The 14,950-nt window shown below is 43.4% G+C and overlaps 1 protein-coding gene across 1 annotated transcript in view; it reads left to right on the forward strand.

The window, feature by feature from the left end:
* The first annotated feature begins 2,492 nt into the window (after positions 1-2,492).
* KPNA1 (karyopherin subunit alpha 1) overlaps positions 2,493-14,950 on the forward strand; it is a 50,100-nt gene continuing 37,642 nt past the window's right edge. Inside the window, exon 1 of the mRNA XM_063394258.1 lies at positions 2,493-2,635. The gene's annotated coding sequence lies outside the window, so the exon portion shown is untranslated. The remainder of the gene's footprint in view (positions 2,636-14,950) is intronic.

A 14,950-nucleotide genomic window follows, 5' to 3' on the forward strand; every position in this document is an offset into this window, starting at 1 on the left:
CATCTTTTCAGGCTGTGTTTAAAAACATGCTGAGGGTGTGCCTCACTTCTACATGAAGAAAAATTCTTCTCAAAATTGTGTATTGGTTTAAGAGTAAATTCCCTTCAGCTTAACTAACTCAGATTACAAAAATGCTCAGGGCTTCAGAAGTTGTTGTCAGAAACGAAGCTACCTTCTGTCTTAATTCTACCAGCACCTGATGTGAGCCTGGTCTCAGGTATCTCTGGTTTCATGCAGCTGGATGGAACTCTAGTGGTACTTTTTGCTGTTTCCATGCCTTGCTCCGTGACCACACAGAGCCTGGACCTGCCTCTCTCTCTCTCTCTTTCTCTCTCTCTTTCTCTTTCTCTCTCTCTGGTACCTCACAGCCTCACCCAACACAAGGCCTCAAGTTTTGCAAATCCTCACCTGCAGGTGATGACTGTGATCCAAAAAGGTGTCATCTGTGGTGGCTGTTAAGGGCAGGTTATCACAAGACATGCAGAATAAACACAGTTCACCATGCCTGAAATATGTACTTGGTGGGGAGAAGGGAGCAGAAGAGCAGAGAGAAAGAAACAGGAATTCATCCTTGTATCTGCATTGCATTAGCTCAGCTGCACCTGAAAGCAGACTTCTATCAAAACCTGGAGAACCTGAAGATCTCCGCTGCCACCCATAACTGTGCTAATTTGATTCAAGGTATATCAGGAATGCCAACCTATACTGTAACCAGACCTCCTGCTGCATTACAGATGTGCTTAGGTACGGTACAAGAAACGTGAAGTCCTTGAAAGAAAAGCGGAACTGTTATTTATTTTTTTATTTTTTGATGCAAATGCTTTGGGATAAAGCTATTGCTTGTCTGCTTTATCTTATCTCCATTCAATGGGTAGACATGCTATGCTTCTATATGATGCCCTATGAAATATACCAATGTATATATGTACACAAATATATGTATCTATTGATGTGGCTAAATTGTCTGAGATCTGGTAGTCTGAGAGAGGTGAGGCTGCTGCAGCTCCATACCCAGGTCCAAACAATAGCCAGACAGAGTTTGTATTCCCAAGAGGCACATGCACAAATTCACATATGCACCAATTAAGCAAATACACATGGGCAGATTACACATCCATCCTCACAGAGCACTCCCACGCAGCACTGGCAGCCTCATCCCACGCCCTGCTCCAGCTGGGCAGGATGGAGGTGCACTAGTGGGTGTCTGTGTATTTACAGAAGTATTTACACACATGTACAGTGTGTCTCCTTCCAGCAGCTGGGCTCAGGCAGTGCCCAGCAGCTGCCCCTCAATCCCAACCTCTCCAGCCCCCCGTAGCCAACTCCCTGTGGAGCTCTGGCCACAAGTTCCTCACCCAGGGCAAAGTGCAAAAGGAGTTTAATGAGAAGACCCGACAGGCTGCACCGACCAGGACAAACCATGGACAAACCATCACAAATCATTTCCACGTGACTGGCCCTTTTTATTCCTGTATGCTGTATTTGTTTCTCTATGTCTCCTAGATCACCCCTGGTTCCTGCCCCAATCATTCCCTAAGGAGTCCTGTCCCCAAATGCTCTTCCCCTGCATCCCATCCTGTGTCCCACACCCCTGGCCACAGCTACACCCCAAATCCTAAAGGTGCTCTGGGGCCGAGGCTCCCCTGGGGTGGGGCTGGACAGGGTGTTCCTTCCTCCAAGTCCTTGGTTTGGGTTCCCAGATGCCATTGTGCCCCTGTGCCCCTGGAAATGAGCCTTTAGTGGGCTGATGGCTCCTGGGATGGGCCTGGAAGCAGCCTGGCAGGTGCTGCCTGGGCTCCCCCTCCTGCCATCATCACCCTGTACTCCTCTGGGGCTGTGCAGGCCAGCTTGTGCCACCCAATCTAATCGTGTCTGCCCCGCAGCCCTGGTGGCTCTCGGTGCTGACTCTCCGGCCCGCGGCCGCCGCTGTGTGCGCGGCATCGCCCGTGGCACGGCGAAATGGCTCCGCCGCTTGCCGCACCCGCAGTGACGCGGCCTGCGGTGACACCGAGGCCACGGCTAAGGGACCCGCATTCATTAAAGTGGAAATATCAGCCCGCTGCGCTGTCCTGGGCCGTAACGGAGCATGCCTGCCTCTTTCAGCACTTCCCGGCACTGAGCTCCCTGGCGGCGGCGCTGGCGGGCGGCGCGTCGGGGCCTAACACCGCCGTGGCATTAGTGGCTGCTGCACCATCGCCACCACCGCCTCCGTGTCCCGGCACGCAATCCCCGAGGCCGGCCGCCGCCGCCCCTCAGGCGGGGAAGGACCGCGGCACCTCCTCCCTGCTCCCCAAACCCCTGCGGGCGCGGCGCCGCCGCCCGCCGCACTACAACTCCCGGCGTGCCCGGCGGCGGGAGAGGCGCGCCCGCGCGGGTGCGCGCGGTGCTTGCCGGGAGCCGTAGTCTTTCCTTCGGGGCCGCGCCGTCCTGAGGAGGGCGCCGTCGCCGCCGGCCGGTCTCGCCGGAAGGGCTCTCCCTCCCAGAGGGCGCCGCGGCGAGCCGCGCGCGTGCGCAGTACCGTCGCCAGCCAGCGCCGGGCAGGCAGGGAGGGAAGGAGGGCGGCAGGGAGGGAGCGGCGCTCGCGCGCCTCGGGCCCGAGAGGAGACAGCGCGGGGCCGCGCCGGGCCGGCAGCAGGTACGGGGACCGGGGGGGAGCCCCGTTACCTCGGCCCCGGCGGAGCGAGCGTGACGGCAGCCGGGCGGCGCGCGGAGCCGCGTTCCCGCGGGAGGAGGGACCGGGCGGGGATCGGCTGCGGGCGCCTCGGGTTGTGGAGAGGGGGGAGGGGAGGCCCGGGCCGGGGGTGCCGCGCGCGGCGGGAGCCCTCTCGCGAACCCCCGGCCCGGGCGCGCGCGCGCGCAACAGGCGCGCGGGGGCCGCGCGCGGGGCGGGGCGGGGCCGGGGCCGGCGCGGCGGGAGCGGCGCGCGCGTGGGCCGGGATCGGGACAGGAACCGGTCCCGGTCCCGGGACCCGAACGTCGCGGGGGAACTGGGGAGAGGCGGGCCCGTCCTGCCCTGCTCAGGGAGAGGCTCCTCGTGGCTGGAGCGACTCTATTGGCTTGTGCCGGTGGCGGGGCCGCGCGCCGGCTGTGGAAGTCGCCGTGGTTGGCTCCGCGGGGCGGGCTGGCCCGGTGATGCTGCCCCCACGGCGGGACGGGGTGCGAGCAGAGGCAGGGCGGCAGCGGCTCGAGGGGACGGCGTCGTAAGCTGAGGCAGGGGCTGTTTAGCTTGGACATCAGGAGGAATTTCTTCACGAGAAGCATCGGAATGGGCTGCCCAAAGAGATGGGGGAGTCACCGTCCCTGGAGGTGTTTGAGGGAAGACTGGACGTGGCATTCAGTGCCATGGTGTGTTTGACATGGTGGTGTTGGGTCATGGTTGGACTCGGTGATCTGAGAGGTCTTTTCCAACCTAATTGATTCCGTGGAGGGGAAGGGAAACTTTCTCCTGGATCTTCCTGATCTTAAAAAATCTCTGCCACCTCCCTGCAAATATCGCCCTGAGCCTCGCATGATCTCACTTACAACGTTATTTCTTTGCCTATGTACGACGAAAGGTTTGTGCTTGGTAGCTGTTTCCAATTGTCCTGTTCCAGAGACTTTATATGCAGCAGAAACTTGTCCCATTCATAGTCTCTAAATCTGTCTCGCCCGTAGCGAGGTCCATGTAACAATGATTTTAAGCTTTGCCTCTTGAGGGCGTTTCATGAAAATGAAACTCCGGGCTGAAAATACACGTCATGAGCTGTGAAAATACCGGGCTGCTGTTTCTGCAGAATTCCCAAATGGTGCTGAGTGGTAGTGTTTAATGGTCCCTTTATCCTTTATTCAAGCTGCCGTTCCTCTGGATTTTTTTGTTTGCTGGCGTATTTTCTGCTCCGACTGCCTGATGTTAATGAAAGACTTAACAAAGTTGGGATATGTCTGTGAGCTCTCAGGAAATGGGATTGCAACTTTATCCTTAGAAGCTCTTTATTTTACGGCTATTTTGTATATACCTCTGGCAATTAGTAGTTAGAGTAGAATAGTTAATGAAGCACTGTGTCAATTAATAGGTCAAGCTGATCTTTTGTGTATTTGGCCTTGTTTTTATTGTAACTTCATTGTGTTGTCCTTTCAGTGTTACCACCTGCATTGACATGTGAACTAGCTCATTCAAAGCAAGTTTTGAAGTTTCTGCTTGAACTGTGGTTGCACCTTTTAATTACTCTTTAGACATACCCATAGGCACAGGGGAAGTGGATCTTAGCTTGAGGCACAGTGATTTCAGATGACACATGAGGTAGAAGTTTTTCCCAGCTTGGATTTTCTTGTCACAGTCTTTGAAACAGGTTCAGTGATGCTTCACTTCTGAGAGATGCAACTCTTTTGGGGGCTTGGCATCCCCCCACAGCCCCCAACTTCAAAACAGAGCCTTTGTTATCCCATCTCCTGTTCTGACACTGTAGCACAGTGTTCACCTTCTGCTGTCAGTGTGCCGTGTGTTGATTTTTTTGCAGTGTTATGTTCTCTGTGTTGATGACTCCAAAGCTGGCATGCTCATGTGGTCCTGTGTATTCAGCTGAGTGCTGGCTCCTGGAGAAGTCCCAGTTTAGTCCACTTGGAAAGGGAAAGGCAGCAACAGCCCGTGGCAGCAGCACTGGCCCAGGTCACCACAAGAACTAAGAAGTCCTACAGTCAGTTGTAGCAGTTTCTAAAAGGTTCTTTATAGAAACTCCTGCATGTAAATGTTGATTTAAGCAGGTTATTTGATAGTCTTATTTCAGCTTGGGTGTTTCTATACAGTGCTCTTTTCTTTCTTTTTTTTTTATTTCCTCACTGTCTAAGGAGAGGAATAAGCTAACGTTAATAGAACGGTGCATTTTCTTTTATAGTCCTGTTTCTACAGACTTGCTTTAAAATATTTCTGTTTGTGTCTTCACAGTGTTGTCAATTTTTTTTCTGAAATGTTTTCCAACTTCTTAACTTTTATCTTTAAGAACACAAAAGAAAAGTGTACCTTTAAAGGCAACTGAACAAGTTCTTAAGTTGGAAAATTTACCTTTTATGGCGAGAGGTAACAAATGTAAAACAGTGCCTGCCTGAAAAACTGAAAGCAAGTTTTTCCAAAATAGCATATGGCAGATAAAAAAAAGAGTGATATGATTTAGGGCTAGGGGCTTTAATGGTAAGTTGAAAAAGAAGAGAAATAGATGAGCAGCAGCAAATAGCTACATTTACTGTATTTGTTTAAATACTTCTAAAGGCCAAAGGGAGTAGTGAGCGAGCCTAGAAGCTGTGAGCAAGTCAAGAAAAATAAAAGACATTAAAGGAATTACACACTTGATGAAATGTTCTGAGTGGCTGAAATACCTGCACAGGAGGTTCTGGAATGATGTAATGAACAAACAAGTTAGAAAGACCAGACCACCTCTTTTTCAGAGAACAAGTGGAAGCTGAACTGATAGAAAAATTATTCAGCTTCATGCTAAGGAGCTAAAGCATAATGGATGTATTTATTTCAATAATATAATAATACTAATGAAGAAATGCTGCTATAAATTACAGAAAATAGAGGCAGCATTATGATAGCAAGTCAGCTTTTTTTTGCTCTGAAGAAAAAAACCCTTGTCTGTTACAGCTTTTAATGTCTGTTAAGCAACTAAATGGATTAAACTGCTCAATGTTATTTCCAAGAACGAATGTGGAGTTTTCAAGATACAAAATGCCAGCAGTAGAATGCAAGGCCTGTAGAAATACCAGTACTTTTAAATTATTGTGGGCAGGGTAAAGGGACTCTGAAAAAACAGAAGAAGTAATTTTAAGCTAAATGCTCTGAAAACTGCTACTGAATATAAAATCTGTAGACTAGGAGGACTGGAAATTATATTATGTCACCTCCTGAATGTCTTGAATTGCGTTAAACATTGTGCAGATTTAATGATTCATTTTGAAGATAAAAAGTAGAGGTTAGTCTAAGACAGGTGACAGTAAATTTCCTTTCACTAGAATTGATTTATAAAGGATGTTAGTAGCAGGAAGGTATGAACAAGTGATAGAAAGTAAGAGTAGACTGGACATCATAGAGTCACTTCTGCTGCTCTGTTCGTGTTAGAAATAAATGGAGTTCAGTGACAGAAGAAGTTTGGTTTGGAATAATGTGAACACTTTCTTGAGACATAATTATTGCTTTAGTGTCATGAGGAGACAGATGCCAAAACACATTGGAACAGAAAGAAGTGCGACTGTTCCTGTGTGTGGAGAGTTAGGGACTCTGAGCTTTCAGAGTGTGACGTAAGACTTAGGGTTTAGCCAGTCACCTGCTGCTGACAGAGTATTTATTTTCTCTGTTTTTCTGTTTTTATTTGGTAGTTCAGAGTGCTTGTCAGGTGCAGTTGGAGGATTCATATGTTCTGTGAGATACCAACTGGTTTGACACACACAGATCTTTATTTTATTTTATGTGAAACTGAGATTACATGTAAGTGATATGCTGATTCTCAAACCGTGAAATGAGTGCCCTGTGGCTAAACATCCTGAACGTATCTCCAAACAAGGCTCTGTAGGCCTACCAAATTTCGTGCTAAGGTAGCACTAGAAAGCAAGTTCACCTGTTGAATTACAAAAATGTCATTTTGACAAGCAAACCACCTCTGAGTGGATCACAAACTCTAAGTATTTATAAGTAAAGTCTGATGAAAATGTTGTGATTAACATTAGGGTGGTGTTGTTTTTGTCTGAAGTAGGGTGAGATTGCCTCTTAAAAGACACAGGGATTCCTTGTAGAGCGTCCACATGATCCTTTCTTCAGCTGCCTACGTGTTCTTATTCTAGCTTCTTTTTGGTATTGATAAGTTATCAGAAAAGAGGAGAGGTGTCTCTGTGAATGTGCTGTTTGTTGGATTCAGGAGCTTTTGAAAGGAAGGATATCAGGTGTAAATGGGATGGAGGCAGAATGAGTGTAACCAAGCTTTGAAGTGCCTGTGGGTTTTGGCTTGGTGGGGCTGATACCTCAGTGCTGTGTGACTCTCATTGCTGATGTCCAAAGCTAGGATAAAATCAGTAGAATTTTGATTTACTGTTATTTTGTGGATTTGCACATGTATCTTCTGTAGTGCTGAGTCACAGCAAATAATGCAGTTGTGGCAGGCAGATTTGTCATCACGGGAAGCATTGGTTTCAGTGCCTTCTGATATTCCCAATCCTAAACAAAAGCTGTTTGAAACTACAAAGTCAACTTACTTAATAATTCAGTTCATTTTTAACCTAATTTGTTTTAAACTGTCAGAGATTTCTTCTTTTCATGGTATGAAATTTTGGAAGGTGCACTCTTTTTCAGTCATAAAGAATGTTTCAGGTAAGTTAGGATTTTGGACATGTTAGAGTGATCTTTTTTTCTGACAGATGACTGTCAAATGTGGTTTTTCAAGCACTCCCTCTTTTAGGTATGACCTTATAGGAAGTACATGGTTGGCCAGTCCATTCTTTGAGTGCAGGGAGGATGTGCTGTAATCTTGGTCAGAATACAAATGTATCTCTGCTTTTAAAGAAAAACAGATGACATTTTCATTTGGCACACAGGAATATTCACTTCTGTTGTTTCTTGTGGATGGGCACATTAACATGAGGGTATTTTTTTTAATGTCAGTATAATCCTGTGTGGCTGAATAGTTTAATTCCCCGTCACTTGCTGCTTTGTGTTATGACTTGTGGGACCTTTCGGTTTCAGGTTGATTGTGGACTGTGGGATTACAGAAATAAAGGTGAGGGGTCTTTAATTTAAACAGGTTTATTGCACTGCAGCGTCTTTGAACGCAGTAAAGGAATTTTGTGTTTCCAACTCAAGTCAGAAAGTCTCAGTTAACAAATGTGAAGATGTTTTCATTTTAAACTGACCTGGCTTTGACAGCCAGTTTTTTTGCCTTCTCACTCAAGTTAAAAGCTTTCTGGAACTTTGAAAATTGTATCTGCTGCCTTGTTAAGTCAAAATGGACCTTTAAAAAATGGAACTCAAAACATCTTGTAAATATCTTCATGGTAGTAAATGTATAGCAAAGTGCTAGATACGCTATATATAATCTTTTATTGTGCCTGTCCCCTTGCTAAAACTGTTCTCCAATAAACCTTGTAAATGCATTAGTTCTTAAGCTGTTCAGCAGAGTTTCTTCAAAAAAGGGAAAAAAAAAAAAAAGAAGCCCCACACAATCCTCAAACTTTTGATAATGAAGTGTCCAACTCTGTGGCTGTCAGTGTGTTTAACCAGTAATACAGGCTGATGTGCCAGATCGGTTTCTGAAGTAGCACCAAGTGTCAGGTAATTCTGTTTCTGTTAGTGGTTGGTTTTTTATAGCAATGTGTAATATACTTTCTTGATTTTTTTCCATTTTTTTTTAATGTAAAGAAGATCAGGAACCTGGCAATCTAGTGTTGGCTTGGTTTTATGTACATCTCTTTAAAAATAAGTACTTTCTTTTTATAAGGACAGAAGATCTTTCTGAATGTTACCTGGAGATATAATCCATGTACCTTTCAAGATCAGTAATTTTGCAGAAACACCTTTGATATGGTAGTTATTTTTCTTAACTTTAGCCAGCTTCTCATCCCTTTTTTCTGTTAGTTGATGAGAAAGGATGAGGTGTTGAAATGTGACAATGTGACACCCCTGCAGATTTGACAGAGATGTCTCAACATTGTTCACATGGTGCACAATGTATTCCCCCCCCCTTTTTTTTTTGTCTTTGAGCAATAGTCAATATTAAAGTTTGTAATTTGTCTGTAATATCACATTCAATGTTGTGCAATGTTGTTTTTCTTTTAGGTCTTCTGTTAATTATTTTAAGATTATTCTTATTTTTAAGCAAGAACCAGTGCAGCTTGCCAAGTGGTCTAGAGCTTGAACATGCCAAATTAGCCACAGATTAGGTGGGTTAGTACTTGTTTTGCTATTTCACAGGGTTACGAAAGTGCTAGAACAGAAACAATTGTGAATTAAGGCTTACCACTGGGCAGGGAAAAACCCTAAGAGGACAAGGAAGCCTGCAAAATAAAGCAGATTTGAAAGATATGGCGATGGGCAGCAGTTCCATGAAGAAATCCACTTCTTACTACCAGTTTTTAATGGAAAGTCTCCTAAAGTCTGAACCGTGTTTCAAGCCTATTCCTTCTATTCATGTTTGGCTACAATTCTTATGTTACATTTGAAGCTCCTTTCATCTTCTGGCCTTTTGGATAGCAGAGGGTGGTGGTTCCATTTCTTCTCCATTGTTCTTGTATGCTGGCTGCCCTAGGAGTGTGGATCTCTGCTGTTTGGCTGTTGCAGCTTTCATAAACCACAGAAAATTAAATTCACAGGATTGTTTTGTTTGTTTGTTAGCACTAGCGTTTGATACATCATCAGCAAAGCTTACTGTACAGGTTTTTACAAATACCATAACTGCTAATTTTATAGTGACTGTGAGACATGTTTCCCAATCCTCTTTTACGCCTAGAGAAAGGTAAGCAGAAGTCTTGGAAATTGGCTGTACTTTGCTTGAACAGGAGCTTTTTGTTGTTGAGATGAATATATATCCTTTCCTGTAGATGTTCTGAGCTTTACAGGAATCAAGAGAGAAAGTAACACCCTCTTCCTCAGGTGATATGGGTGCTTCTGCTGATGGGCATTGCCACACACCCCTATAAGCCAGTATGGTTTGTCAAATAATTTTGCAAAAGAAGTAGGCACAATCTCATCAAAGTGTTTGTCTGGCTGAGCTGGTTTTTGGAACAACAGGAGACAGCAGTGAAGAGAGAAGTCAATCTGTTGATTTCCTTTATTTTCCTTTTTCTCTCAGATAACACTGTCAACAGTATAGAGACTTGGTGGATGTGTTTTCATCTCTGTAGGACAATGCCAAATGTAGGATTTTGCTCTAGAAGTTTTTCCAGGGAAATAGCATTAATCCCAGGTGATATTTTTATCATTCTATGCCCTGTAGTATTCATGGTTTTATTATGAAGGGTTTTTGTTGTCTGTCCTCTCCAAGAAAGCTGACCATTTACTTCTGTTAGTGTCCTGACTCATTGCCTGTGAATTACCAAAAAGCAAATGAGAAGGACTTCCAAAATCTACGCTTCAGAGGGAAAAACCCCAGACACATTTGTGGCCAAAATGTTGGGGTTTTTTTTGAGACTGCCGATGAGAGCAATGAATGGTTGGCATTTTAAATTGAATGGGTTTTCTTGTCTTGCACTGAAGAGTGTCAGAGGGTGATGTATCCTGTAATCAGAGCTCAGGGAATTGCTCAAACATCTGTCCAGGCTAGGCTGTAGGTATTTGGCTTGATGTCAAGAAGTGTAATTGTGAGGGAACTTCTTCTCTAGGACATCTAGAATCTTACAGCAGAGCCAGTAAACAAACTAAAATCTCCTTGGAAGTAAAGGTTTTGTGCATTTCTTCCCTTGAATAATTCCAGCTTCTGTCTCTGCTTGGAGTTCTGTCTTGACAGTGCCATTTCCAACACATGTTGTCCTTTCAGGGCTGACGGTGCCTCTTGTATCTTTTCCGTGTCTCTCTGGCAGCAGTCTAAAGGAGAGACAGCAGTGTGACAGCACAGCAGAGCTCCCAAGTGTGCCTCCAGTGGCTCCTTTCCTTCTGACAACTGCCTCAGTTAGGAAATGTACCTCACAGTATGGCAAATCATGGGCATTTTGATAATTTGTTATCATGGTTTCTTTTCAAACTGCTATTCTGCCTTAATTTTCAAGCCTTCCCCTTCTGACCTATTCCCATTGTGAGGTAGAGTGTCATGTAAAGATCTACACTTCTGAAACACATTTTTTTTCTTATTCTTGCCCCTGTTTCCAAAGAAGGAAAGTCTGTCTCTGACAGTCTTTAATATCAGGAGTGTATTTGGTAATCTTATTTTCATTGTGTATACATGGTACATATATGCTCTTGCATGTCTAAAAAAAAAGTTTATGTATATATAAAATTCTGCAGCTCTTGAATTGTAAGAGCTTTATTTTTACATCTCAGTACTTCTGACGTGTGAAATATCCAAGAGTATTAGTCACATGGTATTCCTTCTGGCAAAGCCCTTAAGTCTAGTGACAGTGATAGCTGATTTAAGAAGGCAGGGAGTTCATTTTTGTTCCTATTTAGATGATTGCTTGGGACAAGGTAGGTCATGGCAGAAAGTGACTCTGCATTTCCTAGTGCTTCAGAGTTTCTTTGACTTGATGAGCAAGGAGAAAAACACGTCCACATTCCCCCACAAGGGTTCTTGTCTTAATCAGCAAAGAAATTAGGGATCATGTTTTTCTTACGGAAATGCAGACATTCAGGAATAGTTAGTGGGTTTAATTTTGCTAAAATTTGCTTTTGTGGCAGACAAACTGAGAAGGACAAAGTGTCATACGGGGCTTGAGTGGTGTTGCACAAAAGCCCAAGAAATACACCATGAAAATTCCTTGCCAGGTCTCCAGAGGTTTTTATCTGTAGCCAGGAGTATCAAAAATGTGGACAATACCGTGCTATCTTTAGGAAAGAAAAGATGAGTAGAACATTTCCATGACAACCACCACAGATCTTCTCCAGAAGAAGCGTTAATTTTGACAATGCAGAGAAGATCCAGGGTTTGCTATTTGCTGCAAGGATGAACTTAAAGTGACCACTGAAAGATTTTCAGCCAAGTCACACCAAAGCTGCTCAAGACCCGTGAGACAATTTGAAGTTGCTTTGCTTCTGTGGTTTAGTCTGGGGAAAAAGCTACACCCTCGAAAATAGAGGAGGAGATTTATAGCAAACAATCCTTGGATGACTGTAGCAACTAACACAGAGTTGTTAGATTTTTAGTCCTAAAAAGCCATTGTGTGCTCACACATTTGGATAGGTCCAAAGATGCTGTCAGGATGTGTGGGCTGGATGGAATCCTTGTTGCACTCCTTGAATTTTTCATCAGTAGTCAGGAAACCAGTGAAAGAATGGTAAAGAAAGAAGTGTTTTTAAGATATGTTCAGGACATAAGAGCTGAACTTTCACTTTTAGAAAATAACAATGGGTTTAGCAGTAATAGAGGTTAGACAGACAGGTGTATAAAGTAGGTATGTGGCTGTGTGCTGGTATTTTGTTTATTTACTACCAGTGACAGCCTACTATAAAACAAGTTATTGAACCCACATCTAGTTGGATTGGTAACTTGTCAGTGATGAAGAGAGTTTGATCTTTTCACTTTCAATGAAAGAAACATTCCCAGTCATTTGGTGGTAGGTGTTTGTGCTCCCAGGTAAAAGATAATATACTATTTTGAAAGGATTTTAAGTGTACAGTTTACTCATGAAATAAAAGAAGGGGTTGGTGTGCTAAGTGAGCTCTCTTGAAAGTCAGAAATGAGCATTGCCAAAACCTGCAGCTACGGTTTGTAGGGGCTGTAGGAAAGGTAATACCTGTGAAGTTGTTGGGTAATGTCAGAGAAAGAATTCAAGTAAAACCTGTACCTGTATTTTCGGTAAGTGAAACAATGACTTAAGGTACAACATGATGAGCTAAGAGAACTCTGAAATTAAAATGGAAATTATTACCTTAAAGGCAGAAGTAAAATAAATTGAAAAAAAATCAAAATGCAAATGCAGAGATGGGTGGGGAGGGGGAAACTAGCTTAGTAAGTACAGTAAGGAAGAATACACTTAGGGAAACCTACTTATGATGAGGTTGGTTGTGTCGTTGATGTTTAGAAACATTGGAACATTATACGGAGGCTACATAATAGGAATTAGATGAAATTCAGTATTAAGGGATGAAGATGTTCCCTGTCAAGAATTCAATTAAATTAAGAACTTCTAGGCATTGAAGGTGTAAAATGAGCACAGGAGTTTTATCAAAGGAGTTGTCAAAGTCCTGAAATCCCAAATAAAGGCAAATACAGTCTTATGAATTGGAGAAGACAGACTTCAGACAATAATGGAGAATTATTAGTAGCACTATGGAAGGCCTGATGTTGTCTGGGCTGTAGTGTATGCCTGTGTTCATTCATGGTCAGGGACAGAATGATCAGAGTGTCTGCAAAGCCATTTTCCTGTTTGGAATGTCCTTCTAGCTTATGGTTGTCCACCTGGTGTTTGAGTTCAATTACTTATTCTAAAATACATAAAATAATTTGATCAAAATAGTTTGGGACTGAAAGAAATTTTGAGTGTTTGTTGACTGAACTTTTTACAGTTAAAATCACAGGCTTATTCAAATAATGTGTGTGTGTTTAATATACAGGTAGTAGTCACTTAAACTAAAAATGTGGAGGACATATAATTGCCAAGCATACTGTAAGAAGCACAAACATGGAAATACATGAAAGGGGTCTCAACGCTGTTAGGAAAGATATAGGGAACTTCTGGTGCTCTGAGATGTATCTTTTTGTTGTACCTCTATTAAAAGAAAAAGCGCTTTTTCAGGAGAGTCTTTTCAGCAAAATAAGGCTGCTGAATTGCTTACCTACATGCTCAGGTTGTTATATTGCATTTGGTGCAATCTCTGACTGACTGACAATCAAAGTAGTAATTTGGTGTCTCTGAACAGTTTTTTAAATCTCAGTTGTCACAATACAGTAACACTTGAAGTGATGTCCAAAATGTTTTCTGTGAAAGTCACTTCTGATTGTCAGAATTCTTATAAATGGCTGTCAGGTACAAGCAACATAAAAAGAGGTTCTAACAAGAAGCATATTTGAGTATCTTTTTCTTTATTCTCTTACAACTCTTTGTGCTAACTGAAAGAAGAGTAGTTACAGTAGACGTGATATACATTTGATGTATTTTAAAGAGGAAACCTAAGCTGTTGAGCTTCTGTATAGACTCATGTTGCTCCATTTTAAAGTAAAAAGTGCACAGGAGTTCATTTATCATCTGGTGATTCTGTGCTTATGGAATTTGAGGTAGGTAGCTGATTTAATACAACACATTAGAGCATTTGAAAGAGACCTCTGAAAGTCCTGGAGAGTAATTTTTTATATAGTGCAGCTTCCAAAATTTTGTGTTACAGGATTTACAATATGTTGGAGACTCTGCATCTCTGTGTAGATGCATGGAAACACTGACATGTTGAGAATTTGATTCCCAACCTCTTTTGGATTTAAAGGGATGACATAAGGAGAGAAGTAGCAGCAGAATGGAGCACTGAGAGTAGAGACCTGATCCACACCCATTCCTCTCAGGGGATGAGTTCTTTCCCTGTAGTTCTCCACCTACTGCTTTATGCTCAGTGATTCCAAAGTGTGGTGTTGTACATGTACAAACCATCATGGGCAGCTGTAAATGCTGCCCCTCTGAGTTACGTAAGACAGATGGAAATCACAGCCTGACAAAAGGCCCCTCTGCATAAACAGTGGCAGGATTAGGGACTGGGGGTGGGGAGCAGGGGAACAATAGCACTGCTTTCTTTGCAGGACTGAGCATTTTCAGTGGTTAAACCATCCTCACCTAAAATTTTTCTTTTCGTTTCAGTTTCCTTGTAGGCCTTGTCTGGATAGAAAGAACACAGGGTTTCTTCAAGTTTCTTCAACAGGATTGTGTTGAACTAACTTAAAACATTGGATATGAAGTGCAGGAAAAAGGCCCCTGTACTGATATGCAACGTGAATTAAGCTAAAAAGCAGCTAAGACACCTTCACTTCTGAGTAAAGGCAGGAGTATTTAATTTGGCTCATTCTCTGTGGAGAAATATCAAATTTTTTTAGTGCAATTCTCTTTTTAGCCCAGCCTGTATACTCTGCCTTATAGATCTTAGTTCTTAATAAAATACTTTACTTACTCTCTGAAGCCTCAAAAAAATAAAAGAAAAGGTTGTTGGTTTGATGTGAAGAACTGACACACTGAAGTGACTATTCTGTGAAATTTTACTTTCCGCCTTCTAAATTTTTTTGGAAGTTAGGTGATGGAATACAGGGGGGCAGTGGCTGGAAGTTCATAGCTACAGAGTTTAAGGAGTGGACACAGAATATAAAAT

The sequence above is a fragment of the Prinia subflava genome, chromosome 3, assembly GCF_021018805.1.
Source record: "Prinia subflava isolate CZ2003 ecotype Zambia chromosome 3, Cam_Psub_1.2, whole genome shotgun sequence".
Taxonomy (NCBI): domain Eukaryota; kingdom Metazoa; phylum Chordata; class Aves; order Passeriformes; family Cisticolidae; genus Prinia; species Prinia subflava.